Source organism: Aptenodytes patagonicus, chromosome 2 (genome assembly GCF_965638725.1).
Source record: "Aptenodytes patagonicus chromosome 2, bAptPat1.pri.cur, whole genome shotgun sequence".
In the NCBI taxonomy this organism is placed as follows: domain Eukaryota; kingdom Metazoa; phylum Chordata; class Aves; order Sphenisciformes; family Spheniscidae; genus Aptenodytes; species Aptenodytes patagonicus.
The window spans coordinates 100,083,979-100,102,291 of NC_134950.1; the positions used below are offsets into that span (position 1 = coordinate 100,083,979).

Here is an 18,313-nt window from a genome sequence, read left to right on the forward strand (position 1 = left end):
TTTCCTACAGTGATACTTAACAGTCACACCTGCCTCACTCCCCCTTGATGTCTAAAAGGCAAGATAAAAGGCTATTTGAGCTCCAAAATATTCAAGATAATGCTAAGCAGATTTTAAGTCCTGCAGGGTTTTACTTCTTAAGCATTACACAAGAGATGCTTGCAAGAAGAACCCACCCAGTAACTGCTCAGTGGTTTTCATACATTCATCATCTCCACCGTGTTTAGCCCTTGGCTTTTTCCCAGATACAGCCTTCAAAACCCTAATATGTCATCTGAATCCCAGGGAAAAAAAGTCTTTTTCATTTTCTACTTCCCTGGATCTTTTTTTTCTTTTGGTAACTTTTCATTCTACAATGCTTTATTTCTTGGCTTTGTGGATAATCATATATTTCTGTGGTTGGTGTCAGTTTGCATAGTTATTATTATGCATGGTTATTATTATGTCAGATACCACAAAGCAGTCTGGAAATCCTGCCCATATTCATGGGCATGTCTGGACTGTTTGACCGAGCTAGTACCTTTGAAGCTTAGAAATACTACGGCACTGACATCTCATTTATTTTCGGCCAGTACCAATTAAATAAACAACAAAACAGGAAGAAGAAAGGCAACTACGTGCTACTGTTCAGCAAATAAATCCCATCCCAAAGGCAAGAGAGACTCCCTAAAATGCTCTTGAGCTTCTTAGTTTCTTACAGTATTTCTTAGAGACTGCAATTATATCTGAAGGTTTTGGGGGAACGGAAAAAAGAGTTAGTTTACTCAGTCTAGGGAGCTGAACTTACTCTGGGCTTTCCAAGCTTTGATAGATGTCGATGGGAGAGGCACCTGAAGAAGTATTTCAGGACTAAGACCCAAGTTCACAGTAGGTTCCTGTTAATCCACATGGCTTACAATATGAACAGGTATACTCTTTCCAATAAAACAAAGATTTCCTGAACCTTTCCCTAAACTTAAAGCCCAACAAACCTTAGCATTTCATTTAAAGAAGGTGAAATAACGTACGTCTTTGGTTGTTTTCTGTTTAGAAAGTCTCTGTGCTTCCTGGTCCCATTTCCTTGTCCAGTCACACAAGGATGCCTGAAATCTTAGGAGGGACTGAAATCTTCTCCTTTTTAAGTTCTAACCTCAGTCAGTTATCAGCTGTGTTAATTACTGTATCTGTAATTGGGAGAGGAATTGCCTAAACTTCTGAGTTCATGACTTGCAAAATATGTGGTCACCTCCATTGACCTGGAAGTATCTCAACCATTGATTCTCAAGCAATTGGTCTTCAGATTGGCAGTGATCACCATTCTGAGCCTTAACACCAAAATGCAGCTGCAGTGTACAGCTGCATAATACAAATATGTTTTCATATGGTAGCGGCTGTGAGAATTGCTGGGGTAAATAGTATCACAAATTAGTTAAAAAGAAAAACTAAAGAAAGTGTATATTGATACACCGATGAAATCCAGTGGAAAACTGCAGTGCAAAGGAGAAGTCATTGTAGGGAGAACTCACTGCAGGAGTAAAACCACTGCAGTACAGCTGTTAAAGGAGGCATCTGTCTTATGACAAAGAAATAGCTCACACATGAGAATAAGTGACGTGATCCCAATTAACTAGTTACAGTATCAAGCCTGTACCAAGTCTCACCCATTCTAGGAGATTTCAGTGCACAAGGTGTTACTCCTTCATTGCTGCAGAAAGAAATTCAGAAAACTGCTACCTGAGTCCATGACAATTACGCAGCTGTATCACCTCACAGATTAGATCAATGAGTAGTGATAGTGGTATCCCTTTTCAGGAGCCAGTTGATAACTGCAGATAAAAGATCCTTAAAGGAGTTGTTTCCTATCCCAAGCCATACTAAGCATTTGTTGTTCACACCGTGTGTTTGTCAGTGTTGGTCCTGAAAGCTTTCACTGATGACTTCATAACTCCCTCATCAAATTGCTTATTCTGCTGCATGACTTCATTTATTGTTAAAATAGTAGCTTAAGTGTCATATCATGAACTGGGCTTAAACCTAGCTTAATTAAAATTTGCAGTGACTGAGATTAAAGATGTTTTCATTTCTAAACATTATGTATATTCTGCTCTAAAAATTATTAACTTGGACTTTTTATAAAATGGAGTGCCACCAGATTGTCACTACTGTGTTCAGCTGGGCTGCTGAAAGGACAAAAGCGATGTGGTATGGTGCCTTCAGGATGCATATGGTATGCTGCAGTATCGCTACAGTGCAAGGACAGGCTCAAACACAACTTCATTTGATTTCAGTTGGGATGAAGTGGTGTGCTTTTGTTTGTAAACAAAGAAACATAAGGTTAGCCGTCTGGCTTTTAAGGCTTTTACCATTTTAGTGCAAAAGCAGTGGAACCTGTTGGGTGTCATAATATATACAACTGCAGTTAGTGGTATCAGTATGATCTATCAGTGTGGTGTGTCCCTGCATGCTCCAGCACTTTTAATTTTTGTTAAATAGAAATCATGGACTAATATAGACTGGAAGATATCTGGAGGATATCTGGTCCAACCTTTGCTCAAAGCAGGGCCATCTCTGGTGTTACAGTAGGTTTCCCAGTCAACTTTTAAATATTACAAGGGACGGAGATGGAGACTCTGGGAAACCATTTCCAACATTTGACTACGCTCATCGTGAGGACTTCTTTGCTTGTATCTGATCAGAATTTCCCTTGCTGCAACTCCTCCATTGCCTCTCGTCCTTTTGCCATGTAGCTCCAGGAAGAGACAGGGTCTGCCTCTGCTGTACCCACACATTAGGTAGTGACAGATGACCGTCAGATCCTTCCTCAGCCTTCACTTCTCAAGGCTGAGTAAGTAAACCCAGCTCCTTTGGGCCCCTCTTGCACATCATGTTCAGCCGTCGTGGTGGGTCACTGCTAGACTTGCTCCAGTTAGTCAGTGTCTTTATGGTACCAGGGAGCCCCAAACTGGACACAGAACTGTACTAGTATTTCTGCATTGATACGTAACAGTAGGAGGCCTATAATTTGTAATGGAATTGGAGGTATAAAAAGTTCTCGATAAAACTTGATCTTTTCTCAGTGTTATTAGAGTATCCCTCAAACCCGTATTGAAGTGTAATGCTGCAGTATGCAGCTGTGCATCATGGTTTTATTTAGCATGCAGAAGTAAAAGGTAGACGCTGCACATCCTGCCCAGCCTTTATGAGAGGTTGGGAGATGTGCAGTCTCTAGTTTGACCAACACAGAGAAGAAAATTTCCAAACTAGATGCATTTTCCATTTTGTATGTATTTGTTTAATTGCCTGCTAAGCAAAGCCCTTTAATACATCAAACAAATCAGCTTAAAAGCAAGAGGGTTCACCTCAAATTAGCCTAATTATCAGGCTACCACATCAGCAACAGTGGCTTGAAAAGGTACAGGAAGTGGATAAGACAGCAGGTGAGCCTATTTTGGGTTTTGCCTTGTTAAGTAGCTGATGTGAACTCCTCTCTGAACATCGGGGTGGGTCGGAATGGGGTGTACTAGTTCCTCTTGACACAAACAAGAGATCTTTCCATTCCAGTACCTTTGAACTCAGAAGGTTTGTTGATACTAAAAACACCTAGTGTTTGGTTGCTCGATCATTATAAATCCACTGATATTCTGAAGTTCTACCATTCATAGGTCAGTCCACCTAAATTATCTTTATCATCTTAATAAGATGCCAGGATACTTGTTTGGTGTTTAAAAAGCTATCCAAACAATGGCATGGAAATCTTGGGAATATAATTCTGATATCAGTCACTCAGCTATGCTCAGAGAGGGGAAGAAATCTTGTTTTACAAACAGCTGCTTCTCACTTTCCCTTAATGCTTCTCACTTCCCCTTCACGTTTCAGAATACAGCAACTTAGCTCTAAACAGCAATACATAAGAGAGTATTTAGCTCAGTATTTAGCTCAGTCAAGCTTTAGAACGTTTGTTTCTTCTTAAAAGCATAATTTGCGTAATCTTTTCTTTTAATGCAGGCCAGTTGCTTTATGCTATTGAGGCAGAAGAGGCAAAGATTTGATAATGCTGTCATTTTGGAAGTGCACACAGTGGCTGTATGAGGGCAGCTTCATTACATACAACCAGTTATGCAGTTCTCATTACACAGCTGAGGTGCAGATTGGAGTGCCAGCCAGCCCTACAGCAAAATACAACATTGTGCAAAGGAGTTCTGTTGTAAAATAGTACATCAGGAATTTTATTTTTGTCTACTTTGTCCTTCCTCCCTCCGAGAGGTTCATTAGTCTCCAGTGAAAGATGCAGTTTGATTCTTGCCTTTTAAAGAACTATGCCAAGGGGATAATCTAGCCACTTTTCAGGCAGACACTTGAACACCTGTTTCTCCTTCATTTATCTGCCAAAGAATATTAGTTCAGGATAACACCTACTGATTTTATGTACTACTGCTATGTTTTTTTTACCTCATAGTAATAAAGGTGAATACCATAAGTGGCTTTTCTATAGGCCTTAAGCAAAATTATATGTAACAAAATCATGAGATGCATGGGTTGTATGATAATTTTACTTTAACAGTAAGCTAAATTTAAGGTGCCATCACATGTAACTATCATGTTTCTTCACAGTGTATTCATCTGAAACGTACACCACCCCCATATTCTGTGAGCCTGCTCTTTACAATGGCAGATTCAAATATCTTGTACTTAACTAGTTTCAAGTAACCTTGCAATATTTGCAGATTATCAATGTCATCTTTTCCTGCTGCTTATTCCTCATTTGCAATTATAATCCATGATATTTCAGCCATCTCCACAGCAACTAATTATGATGGCGGAAATAGACTGACATCTATTGCTATTATGCAACAGAAATAAGTGAACTTTCACAAAAATAAATCATCCAAATCTTACTGATGTAAAAAAAGGCCAGGATAAAGTTGGAACAGAAGAATATTTAGGTAGATTTAATCATTAAATTGTATTATTTCTTCACTTACATCTGAATTTTGAAGCTACTTCATGAATATTTTAATTAATGTATTTATAACAGCATAGTGGCATTTTGATACTCTTCAGAAAACTATTTCAAGGTAGTGTCAACTTTCATCAAACTTGTAATTGTACATGGAGCAGTGATTTGCAGCCTCTCTGTGGTTTTTCTGTGAAGCATTAGTCAAAATCTGCAGAACAGCTCGACTTCATTCTCTTTGTTAAAAAAGCATCTACAGTCAGGTCATTACCTGGCACTGGGCAGAATTTCAGATTTCAGGTTCGCATTCCATTGGCACTTCACATACTGCGCTGTCAGAAAGCAGTCAATGATAATTAAGATTTATCCAATGTGAAATATAGCACACACTCTTGTATTTCCTAGATCTGAAAGAAAAAAGTAAAAAAAAAAAGTTAGCTTTCTCTGGAATTCATGAATGAAAAATCCTGAAGCCCATGATGAAAAAGTGTTCTAAGCCTGAATGCCACACTAGCTAGTAAGCTACTTTTGCAACCAGCCCTACACAGGCAATGAAACTTCAACCCATTTTTGTAATTCTAGATGCCGATATGTTGAACTCTGTATTACTTAACAGGTCAGATTTAATCACGTAAGAAAAATCCCCTGACATGCATGGTAAGGAGATAAAATTCAAGTTCCTTTCAAAGGCAAATTAGATGCCTTTGCACATTTCCCAACAATTAGATAATTGAATACAGTGTATAGTTTTGTGTGTTGGGATCGAGGGTGTTTTCTCCTGATTCATTAAACACATCGTTTAAAGATAAATACACTCAAGGACAGACATAGTAGATCAAACTGAAGTCCGTGTAGCGCGGTATCTTTTCCTGCAGTCAACAGTTACGTTTAGTAAAAGCATATGCAAGAAGCAGGGTAAGTATGTATTTCTCTGTCCCCTCACATAACAAATCAGATTCCAGCACTCAGAAATTCATAAGCCAAAAGCTGCATCCAAATTAAGGAGCCATGTGTGGATTTATCCTCCATTGCTTTGTGTCGTTTGAACCCAATTACACTTTTGGCCTTAATAGATATCTCTTGCGGTTAATTCCACAATGAAAAAAGACATTGTACACAAAAGCACCTCTTTTTCTGAGATGCACCCGGCTCATTTTGTTGGGTGCTCCTTGTTTTTTGCATTTTATAAATGAGTGAGTGACTATTCATGGTGTTATAGACCTCTGCTGCACTCCCTGTCGGTTGCCCATTTCCCAGGGTGAAGACTTCTGTTTTGCAGTTTGCTGTAATGGTGTTTGCTCTAGCGTGGCCTGTGGTGCCGAGGGCAGATGATGCAGACTGACTCGCATCTCTCTATGTTGTTATGGCTCCAGATCTGGAGCAATGGGTCATGACCACGCTGCATGAGAGCAGGAGCTCACACTGCTGCCAAAGGCCACCCCATGCATTCAGAAGGCAAAAGCCCTTCTGGCATGAGTTTAGCCTCATCTCTGGGTCCGCAAGAGCGCCAAGTGCTGTGGGGATGCTTTGAAGGGCTACGCCAGGCCAAGAGAGCCCTGTCTGGTGCAGCTCCCACCAGAGGGTATGTAGAACATCTGTGCTGATCTTGGCTATCCTGTTTTGTGCCTTGATTTTCCTTCAGGGGAGCTATCTGGTTCATGCAGAGCACAACCTAGGTGACAGTTACCATGTATTCTTGTGAATATCAGGGGTCCAGGACCGTGGTATAAAAGAAGACATTAAAAAAAAATGCAGTTTTCACTATTACTCTTTACTCCTGTACAAGATACCCCATCCCTTTAATTGTTCTTTTTCCATTTTTCCACAACTTTTTTAGTTCTGCTGTATCTTTTGGATCTTTTGGAGATAGATAACCAGACTTGCGTTAGCTGTAGACTAGTACGCTAGCACAAAGGTGCCGTATTTATTTCCTAGTAATTCCTAATTTCTGTTTCCTTTTTTACTGCCCCAAGCATTAAGATGATGTTTTCAGAGAATTCTCTGCAGTTTCCAAGCACTGTCTTCTGAGTGGGAATGACTAATTTAGCTGTTATTAAGTGTGTATAGTTAGGGCTGATACTGAGATATCAGACTGCCATTATATCTTTATTTTATACAATATGATCTACATTTATAATGTGATTACACCATAAGAAATGTCTAGGCTATTATCGTATCTCCTTCACTTCACTGTCCTTCCTGCCTATTCTTTTCCAAATTTGCTTCTTATATCAGCACTTCAGTTCAAAACTGTTACTGTCTAAAGGTGTTTGGTATCTTCAGCTCTGTCTCCCCATCCCAGACAAGCATCATAACTATGTTTTTGCACACAAAAAAGCACTAAGATAACATATAATACTCAGTGTAAAAACACCTTATTTTCTCAGATAACTTCAGCACTTACTGGAGAGGAGCATAAAACCATTTTGTCATTGGTGGATTTTTCTAAAAATAGCTCCTATTGAAATAATGGAATAATTCATACTACAAGGCGGGGTGGTGCATGCCAAATTCTCATGAAGCTATTCTGCATTCATGTTACTGTATGTGAGATTCGTCTCATCCTTTTTCAGTCTGTTGATTCCAAAGGACTGCCATGCATATTGGAAAATTTCCCTCCATCTGGGAAAGTTATCTTTTCAGCCAAAAAAAAGCAAAAAGTCAGACCAAGACGCTAAATGCGTAAAACATACTGAAATTGTACATGTGTGGCTTTAGCATACCTTGAACTATTACCAGCTTCCAAACCAGAAAGTAGACTGCACTGTTTTGGGTGATATAAGACAATGGTGTTAAAGACACTTTTGGGTTTTTTCAGCAATAAGTCTATTATGTACCAACCAGTTAGTGCCGTTGCACAAGCTGGAAATATCATCCAAAGGTAATTGCTGGATGATGTGACAGCTGCAATTCAGGAGTCTTCTTATTTTGGAGGAAGCGTCTGTTGCTTTGTGATTCAGTCATTTCTATAATCAAGTATTAAATGAATGATTTCCTGTTTGGCTTCTAACAGAGGTCTGTGTTGAAGGGTTGATGCCAGTTCATTCTAATAGCAAATGCATTTTTCATTTGTGTGTGCTTAGTTGAGGTTTTCTGGGTGTACAAAAGTAGTGATGGTTTCCAAGAAGTATTTGAAATCTTAATAGCTTCTGTCTCAAAAAGGTGCTGAGCCAACTTCAGATTTAAGTAGGTATTTCTTAGTTGCAAGCTATGCTTTGTAACATTTATTTTAAATAGGTGTACATGTGGTCACAGATACACAATTATTCATCTGCTTTGTGTGTCTATTTGGGAGGCTGCTGTGTACTAATTATTCCAGTATAAGTGGAAGAACTGTTTCCTAAACTGTAATTTACTACAACAGTGTTGTATGTGTAAATACACACTCTGGGTAATGTGCAGGTATTTTTTAAGTTATCCCAAATCCCTATCTGGTGAAATAGAAGCATCCAGCAGATCAAGCTTTCTTCACTGTAGCCAAAGTAAGATTTTGTTAGGCAGTAATGCACTCTTTTTACACATTGGCTGTGGGTATCAGGCAATATGTGTTCTTAAAGTTACAGCTGTAAGGTAAACTCAAGCTGTAAAACGATCTACACAGCAGTTTGCTGTTACTATAGAAAGAGTTGTGCTGTTTGTCTTCCCGAGTACAGCTCTCTCTTCTATCAGCAGGGAGATCCTCCAAGCTGGCAAACAAGGGGACCAAATACTGGCCAGTAGTTTGGTTGTCATCTCCTGGTGGTCTGTCCAAGCATTCCTTCTCCCTTCTTATTATCAGCCTGCCATTGCTTTGCTTCTATCTTGGTATTTTTCCCCCTCTTTCTGTCCCAGGAAAACTGACTCCTTCACCCTCTAAAAGTTACACTGGAGAATCCAGTTTCCCGACATCTGCTAGACTTGCTTCTGTAAACTGTGCTCTGTATTTTGCCATCTGGATGTGTTGTCTGATGAGGAGCAAATCCAAAAGCAGCAGCTTGCCTGGTTATTTATATCTCATGTGTAAACTCTGTTCTGGAGAGAATTCTGTTCCGCTGCAGAGAGTCGCATGAGTTGTTATCTTATTCTAGCGATGCCCACCATGCGGATGCTTTGGTTTTTGCTTTGAAGAAGGTCCCTTGAACTATTATGTAGCAGAACATTGCAAATAGACATTTCCGCCATTAAAGATGACACTGCAGGTCCCTACTGCAGCATCTTCTGTCTGGGTACCATCTTCTCAGGGTAAGGGAAACACACTGCAGATATCTCACCCAGCTCTTCACTAATTTGCTTTTAGCATAGTTGTTTTGTTGCACATCCAGAAATCTGAGACTGCAAGCTGCCTAACGCAAGTTGAGTCACTTACAAAAAGCAACCATTCTTTGGGATGTACAGCTGCTGCTGATGTTCCTACATACTTCTTTTTTCATAGTAATTTCAGGTGGCATCACTCATCTGGCGACAAATGCTTGATGAATAGAACCCATACTCTTAGTGTTTCTTTGACACTGCAACTTCTGCATGTTGCAAGGGAGAAGCCTGTAGGAGAAACCATCGTTTCATCTGCTAGCGGTCTGTCTGAAAACATGAATGGATCTCCTATCATAAGGATTGTGTCAGCTGCCTTCTACTAGCACTTAGGACGTAGCTTCATTGCAGTAAGAACTGTGGTGGTAATAGCTATGCTCAATTTGTCTTTAATCTAGCTACTTGGGGTGCTGGTAGCAGTATGGACTTCAGCATGGGATGTTCAAGCCTGCCAGGTTTCTTACTTGGATGAAAGCCTTCAAATAAGTCAGTACCACCCCCTCATTACTGTTTTTGATGCCTAAATTGTATCTATTCAGAATGCCCAGGGTATGGCTTTCTGTGCTGCAATCACTGTAATTGCAGAGCAGGTGTACTCTAAGATATGCTATGTTACCTTGTTGCAAATTTCTTTAATTAAGCTGCAGAGCCTCATTTTTCATTAAGTTGTGGAAAGCAATACCTGTTCATGGCTCAGCGTTCCAGTTCTTGGCCTAATATTACCTAGGAATTCATGAAAATGCTGTGCTGCAGTTCAGAGGGAAGAACTGGAAGGATGTATTTTCTTCATTTTTTCAATGTTCTGGTCAGCTTTCTGAATTTCTCCCTAATCTGCTTTACAATACTTCTCCAGTGTGACAAGAGAAGCAATTATGTAGAAAGGGGATGAAAATGCGAGTCTTTCCAAAATACTATTGATGGACTATCACAGTTCATTGACACAGTGGAGTTCTGTTTTGCTGTTTATTAGCTGGGCAGTTGAGGGTGGCAACATTTTTCTTAAGGGTGTCTACAGCCTTGTTTTCTTTTCACTTCCATTTTCTTTGATTTTTTTTTAACACACACCTTTTGTTATATTTGTCAAGATTTCTTGGTTTATCTCCTGTTTTCATGTACTCATCTTCTGCCAGGCTTGCTCTGCTTGGCCTGTGAAATCCATTATGTTGGGTTTCTTTGGATCTAGCTTAAAATTTAGTTCTTTCCCTAGGAAGGCAGCTTCTTTGATTGATTTTTTTTCAGTCCTTCTGTATGAAAAAATTACAGTCCATCTGCTCTTGGATTAGATTGCTGATTTCTTTAGTTCAGTTCCTCTTGTTAATTATGGTAGAATTGTTCAGGTTTTATTTCTCTGACTTGCCTTGCGTTTGCTGAATTCTTGGTTGTATGCTGCATTTCTGAGTTGTGTTACTGTATCGTGATCTTCTTTGCTTAACATGGTTTGCAGTATTTTGATCAGCCCCTGCAATTCTATGTTTACAGATTTGACCTTGCATCCATTTTCCTCCTGAGTCTGTCCTCTGGCAGTTTACTTTACATAGTAACATTCAGTATAGATCTAGAGTTTTCTTAAGGCTGATTGCAGCGTCTTCCCCAGTTTTACTTTCTTTCACTAGATTCCTTCAGTAAGGAAGAGAGAATTCAATTTTTACCCGTAGTTACCAGTTATGGCAACTGTTACACCTTTCAAATTCTTCTGGTTAGTAACTAGGGATTTGAAGTTTGATGCTGCATTCTCAAAGGAATGTGGATATTTTAACTGTAATTTCAAAGGCTAGCCTGTTGCAAATGAAGATTTACAATGCTCCTAGTCTAGTGCTTCTTACTGGAAATGGACCGTTGTCCTGAGTTGATCTGAATTTGACTGGAAGCAAGATGCCCTAATACCATCTTCTCTGTGTTTTAAGTAGTCATAATCTAAAATAAATCCAGTTGTACTTACAAGACTGGAAATAAAATAAATTTAATAGAGTTTGGTTTTTATTTTGGCCTCTTTTTCCTATTATTTTATTTGTCTTAATTATAGATTAACAAATTTTAAGTCTAGAAGGATCATTTCTTAGCCTAGCGTGTTGGCCACTGGCCGCAGAACAGTTGCTGTTAATGCTTTGCTACTGATGTGGGAGGTGATGAGCCAAGCTGTTTCAACTTGGCTGTACCTCACTTTTCCACCTCTGTAATGATACTGGTTTGCTTCTAGAGTGTTTTGAGTTACTCCTCCAGTGTGACATCAATGCTGGGTATTGTTCCTGTTTTATTAGTTTGTCTTGTAGCACATGCCACAGAAGTTTTCCAAATGATTCATGTACCGAAAGGGATTTATTTGGTCAACTACTGTAGTGGCACATGATTTGGAGAGGTATTTGCAACATTTTTTTTTAAATCAGTCTAACTTTTAATACGCCCACATCTTTTCCCTGCTGATGTCCACTTATTTTGTAATCTCATAGAATAGGAGTGCTAGGCTACAGTCGGAACGGGAAATGTCATGGGCAGACATCACAGACAAAAAGGGGCTCCTAGTCCTTTCTAGGTAGTAATCCATCTGAGTCAGATTTTGTAGATGGTACTGTTACAGGAAAACCCAGGCTGAGATTAGGGAGACCCAAAACTTCTGTAAGGAACTTTAAATCTCAAAGATTCAAAAAACCTGTTGGAATATTTTTTCTTCCCTCAGGCTTCAAGAGACTTATGAGTGTTTGAAGTCAAGCAAAATTCATATTTAGCACGAGCAAAGCAAAACGGTTATTTCAACCAAGCTATGTTTTGGCGTTGGTCAAACCCCAAGCTCACAGCAGCGATGCTGGATGTCATGCCACAGCTATTGAAACAACCCCAAAATGAATAGAGCTCTGTGTAAGCTGACACATCTACATTTTCCTCAGCTCTGTCTGAGACTTTCATCTGCAGCAGCATTTCTTCTTTTAAAACTACCCTCTTCAGTCAATTTTGATTTCAGGAGTGGATTCAGCCCTAATTTTATGCATCTTTATCTCAGCTACTCACCCTTAGCTTCCTTTACGGTCAGTAAAGACTAGCAGGCATTTCCAAGGTGCGGTTCAGATGCTTACATTAATTAGGCTGAGGTCAATCATGCCCGAGACTTGCTCTTAATATATAAGGAGGCCAGCTCAGAGGCAGAAGTCCACACCATAAAAATTTTTATCAGATGAATCGTGCTCCATTTGATTATCAAGAAAGTCTACATAGTTGGAAGAATTTCAAGATGATGTAACATGTTTTGATACATAATCCATGACATCTGAAAATCTCTCCTTCCTTACAAGTCTAAAGGAAATATTGATGGTTGTTTATCTTAACACTGTGCAAAGCAATTGGTTTACTTGTTTCTAATTATTCAGATCTGAATTATTAGCAAAGCAAATTTCTGCCTCTTGAATCCAAATATAATTGATGCACCAGAAAGCTTCTGCTCTAAGCTCCATTCCTATACGACCTTTGCTTCCTAAAATCATCATGAAAATTATAGTGGCCTTTGAAAGGAAGAATTCATGCAAAGCAACCCCCAGTGCTTTTTAAGACAAAGGCCAAGGGCAACCTCAGAAAAAAGCGAGGTTAAGATTCAACTGGCTGGCACAGACTGGGGTTTAGTTTCGGTTGTCAGATGAGAAGAAAGGGCAGGACTTGTTTATTTAGTCCACCCCTTGGTTTAAGCAGCAATGTGACAAGTTATGCAAAGGGAACCGGTTTATTCTCATATAGATGCAGGTTGGAAGAGTTCATCTGAGATGTTTTGGTCTTGGAGGAGAGGATGAGAGGGACCGAAAGGTTACGCGTCCTGACTACATAAACGCCTCTTTGGCTGGTTAATGGAGCAGCAGAAGCGCTTGGCACAGAGGCAGCGGTGAGCTTCACCTTCTCAGCTGGAGGAGCAGCCCACAGTCACTGCCATCACGGAGCGCAACGGCTTATTAAAGGAATAAAGACAACACTGTACTTGATTTCCAGAACGGAGGGGCAGGAAATCCTCCTGACCCTGTCATGACTTTACTGATCTTAATGGGTCTGCCACAGAGAAAAGCTCTGCTTGAACAGCGGAGGGGTGCTGCTCCTGAGGGACGAGTTCAAAAATGCCAGCTCACAAATATTAATAAAAACATTTCCCACTGTTTCTTCATCAGAGCTTAAAAGAAACAGCATACTGCAGAGCATACTGGCAAAATCTGTACACTTATATCATAAAATACACATATGCTCATTTCTGTAAACTAGTAACTGAGAGTTTCTTGGAGAATGGATGAACTTCTTAAGAAAACCAGTTTCTGGCATAAATAGACCCCATGAAGAGGGCTTAATGCTTATTTCTAATCTCCTGGAAGATTGTACAAATGAACAAAATGAGGTTGATCACCAAGGAAAATCACCAATGAAGTAATACATCTTTTGTTAAATATTAATTATATTTAATTTTTCCCCATCACAGAATTTACAAGGTTCTCATGAATCAAGAATTAATTTGGAGGGTTTTATTTATCCTCTGCTGTGAATGGATCACTTTTCAGTGGAGGGTGAATGAATTTATTCTGTATCAGCTTTCTGCTTGAAAAGAAAATCCTTCCTAAAAGAACAGGCAATCTTTGCCAGAGAAATCCAGACCGAGTGAGACCGAGTGAAACATTTCTTTGTTCGGGCTGTTAGATCCTAATGAGTTCTGCATCTAAGCACTTGTGATTTTTTTTCCACCTGATCCGGCAGTAGCATAGCAGTTTATGCACTTAAATGTACGAGACTTGTTTGGGAGGAAGATTTGTATTAAAGGAAGGCAGCACGTTCCATAGTTTTAATATAACATCTGTTATTATCATTCAGTGCTGCTCTTAGCCCAGCATGCCCTTCCTCTAAATATCTTATTAATTAAACTGGCTTAGCAGGAAAATAATTAATACTTTAAGTCCTGTACCTACTTAGAAAGGATTTGGAAACTGAAAAAATTGTTTTAGTCTGAGCTTCAAACTGGAGAGGTTTTTTTTTCATTCTTGAGCAGAAGCGGATTACAACTAAAAGGGAATATCTGAAAAACTTATGTCTCCCAAAAATATATTCTGTCTTTGAAATTCTGCTAGACTGCAAAAATAGTCCATGACTTTGAGAAGTCTTGGCCAATACTTGAGTGTCTTGCCCAGCAATTGTTTTGGGAAAGGCACTCCTGCGCTTCTTCAAAATGTCCTGCTAGCCCTCTATAGCAGTCGGTCCCCCGAAAGCCTTAACTCCAGTTCACAAAATTACCGTGTTTCTTACCACTACTTTAATAATGTGATGGGACTTCCTAGCCATGAAGTCAGTAGTAACGCTGCTACCTTGCATAGCCAGCTGTTGAATAGGCAGGAGGGTGAGATGGTGAACCCAGGTGGTTGCCAGTGAATTTGTATGTAAAATGTGGATCTGTTACTTAGCTATTTAAGGTAAAGTACAGAAATAGCAGTATTTGCCCATGTCTTTGTTTTGTGAGCAGTGCTGCTGTCTATATGCAGAAACTGCTGCTTTGCTGCTGTTTCACCCAACTTGATTTCCCACTGAAGAACAAGCTCAGACAGACTGGGTGCTGTTTGCTGCTTACACTAACAGAAAATTGCACTTTCCAGACCTATTGGAAAAGGTGTTGGGTGCCACCGAAATGCTCTTTAAAGTCAGTCAGGGTTTTAACAATTTCATTGGTAGGAGAAAGCTCAGGAGTTACCTGTAGCTTGTTTTGGCTTTTTTTGGAGGGGCTGAGGGCAGCTATTCTTAAGGAGGACAAGGAAAAAGCTTTAAATACCATGCCAGAACAAGGCCACTCCGGTGCAGGGAAAAGGCAGGTGGGGGAGCAGTCTGCAATGTGACTGCACAGTCTGATTGTTGGGTATTTCCTTTCAAAAGCATATTAGAAACTTAGAAATCAAAGCTTCATTCAAAGTCAGTGAGGTGCCTAAAGCGCTTCTTCAAATGAAGAGCCGCCCACTGTGGGAGAACATCAGGTTCAAGACCATCTAAGGCACCTGAAGGTGCACAAGTCCATGGGACCCAATGAGATCCATCCGCAGGTCCTGAAGGAACTGGCGGATGAAGTTGCTAAGCCACTATCCATCGTATTTGAGAAGTCGTGGCAGTCCGGTGAAGTTCCCAGTGACTGGAAAAGGGGAAACATAACGCCCATTTTTAAAAAGGGAAAAAAGGGAGACCCGGGGAACTACAGGCCAGTCAGTCTCACCTCTGTGCCTGGGAAGATCACGGAACAGATCCTCCTGGAAGCTATGCTAAGGCACGTGGAGGACAGGGAGGTGATTTGAGACAGCCAGCATGGCTTCACCAAGGACAAGCCCTGCCTGACTAACCTAGTGGCCTTCGATGATGGAGTGACTACATCCGTGGACATGGGAAGGGCTACAGATGTCGTCTATCTGGTCCTCTGTAAGGCCTTTGACACGGTCCCCCTCAACATCCTTCTCTCTAAACTGGAGAGGTATGGATTTGATGGGTGGACTGTCTGGTGGGTGAGGAATTGGTTAGATGGTCGAATCCAGAGGGTAGTGGTCAATGGCTCAATGTCCAGATGGAGATTGGTGATGAGTGGCGTCCCGCAGGGGTCCATCTTGGGACCAGTACTGTTTAATATCTTCATCAATGACAGGGACAGTGGGATCGAGTGCACCCTCAGCAAGTTTGCAGATGATGCCAAGCTGAGTGGTGCGGTCGACATGCCAGAGGGACGGGATGCCATCCAGAGGGAGCTGGACAAGCTTGAGAAGTGGGCCCGTGTGAACCTCATGAGGTTTAACAAGGCCAAGTGGAAGGTCCTGCACCTGGGTCGGGGCAACCCCCAGTATCAATGCAGGCTGGGGGATGAAGGGATTGAGAGCAGCCCTGCCGAGAAGGACTTGGGGGTACTGGTGGATGAGAAGCTGGACATGAGCCAGCAATGTGCGCTGGCAGCCCAGAAGGCCAATCGTATCCTGGGCTGCATCAAAAGAAGCGTGGCCAGCAGGTCGAGGGAGGGGATTCTGCCCCTCTGCTCCGCTCTGGTGAGACCCCACCTGGAGTACTGCGTCCAGCTCTGGAGCCCTCAGCATGAGAAAGACACGGACCTGTTGGAGCGGGTCCAGAGGAGGGTCACAAAAATGACTAGGGGGACGGAACACCTCTCCTATGAGGAAAGGCTGAGAGAGTTGGGGTTGTTCAGCCTAGAGAAGAGAAGGCTTTGGGGAGACCTTCTTGCAGCCTATCAGTACTTAAAGGGGGCTTATAAAAAAGATGGTGGCAAACGTTTTAGCAGGGCCTGTTGTGACAGGACAAGGCAGAACGGCTTTAAACTAAAGGGGGGTAGATATAGACTAGATATAAGGAAGAAATTTTTTACGCTGAGGGTGGTGAAGCACTGGCACAGGTTGCCCAGGGAGGTGGTGGATGCCCCATCCCTGGAAACCTTCAAGATCAGGTTGGACGGGGCTCTGAGCAACCTGATCTAGTTGCAGATGTCCCTGCCCACGGCAGGGGGGTTGGACTAGATGACCTTTAGCAGTCCCTTCCAACCCAAACTCTTCTATGATTCTATGATAAATGGGGCTAAGGCACTTTGGAAAATGCTGTGGCTGTTACGTTAACAGCATCAAAGATAAAACTGTACTGTGTGGCTGGCTAATGGGTATGAGGTCTTGTGCCTCAGCAAGGGGACCTGCCATTAATTCTGATTGATGCTGAAGTTCAGAGGGTGTGTTTAGGGGAGACCAGGGTTTTTATTAGCTACTGACTTTCTGACCTACTGAACTTCTTTGTCCTGCAGAATACATATTCAAAACTGATTTTAAAAATGGTGAAACCTAAATTTATTCTATGGAAAAGAGTGAAGCAGAGTTGGCCTTGTTCATACTAAGCCATATGTGTAGCAAATAAGTTGCAATGAGTGCGGTGTGTCAGTATAAGCATATCTAATTCACCAAGTATGATGGTGAATCCCCCGCCAGGGGAGGTTTAGATTGGATGTGAGGAAAAATTTCTTTACTGAAAGAGTGGTGAAACATTGGAACAGGCTGCCCAGGGAATTGGTTGAGTCCCCATCCCTGGAAGTATTTAAAAGACGAGTAGATGAGGCACTTAGGGACATGGTTTAGTGGGTGGTGGTGTTGGGTCGATGGTTGGACTCAATGATCTTAGAGGTCTTTTCCAACCTCAATGATTCTATGATTCTATGATTCTATAAGTATACTGTGCCCCTATGGGAACAGCCAACATGCAGCAGTGCCAGAAAAGGTTACACCATCATGTTTTCAGAGATGGAGAGAGGGTTTCAGAGCCTCTTTTGCTTTAAATCTGCCTTGGGCAGACTGGAGATGCTAAGTCCCAGTTCATTTGTGTGTGCGTGCATCTGCGCTGGGTCTGATAGGGGAGCATATGGCAGAAGCGATTCGCCCTTGACTGTGCCTCTTTTTTGGCAGGCACAGGCTTGTTTCTCACAGAGCGCGTGCAGTCGCAGCCAGTCCTGCGCATCACTTCTTGCGCCCCTTGCTTGCTGGCTTTCAGCTCTTTGCCTGAATGCATGTCCTTTGTGGTGTTTTGGTTAATTGGACATTGTTTTAATTACTGCTGAACTAAACAAACATGAAATTTCTATCTGTCATTTTGCCGCCCCAGTGACCACGGTCTCCAAGCAGGCAATACAGGACTCGGGCTGTTCAGACCCGGTGTAAATTGCAGTGGCTGTCATGGAGTTCCCCTCATTTACACCTTTTTGGGGGAAAACACCCCTCCAGGGAAGAGAAGGCTCCATTAAACAACTCTTTTTTTGCAGTGTCCCAAATGCCTTGCTCTGCTCTCACTGCAGTTAGTGGGAAACAAACCTTGGCTTTAGGGCAGCAGAGGTGCCAGTCTTCTTCCGTGGCCTGGGGACAGTCCATGGCCACGTCTTTCATTGGTGTGATCCTTTGCATTGCCTCCTTTCTTACCTTCCCCCTCCGGTTTCTGCACTAATTGCTTTTTTTCCCTTTGCTGTCTCTAATTCTCCACCGCAATGCTTCAGTCATGTGTCAAAATTAACAATGGGAGTGCAGGCATGCCCTCAAATCGGTCAGTCTGTAGCCATTTCTGTCAATAACGACCACGCTA

General features: G+C 41.5%; 1 protein-coding gene across 8 annotated transcripts in view; it reads left to right on the top strand.

Moving 5' to 3' along the window:
* The window catches only part of PHACTR1 (phosphatase and actin regulator 1), a 362,855-nt gene that overhangs the window by 265,126 nt on the left and 79,416 nt on the right, over positions 1-18,313 (top strand). The gene's annotated exons all lie outside the window — the stretch shown is intronic.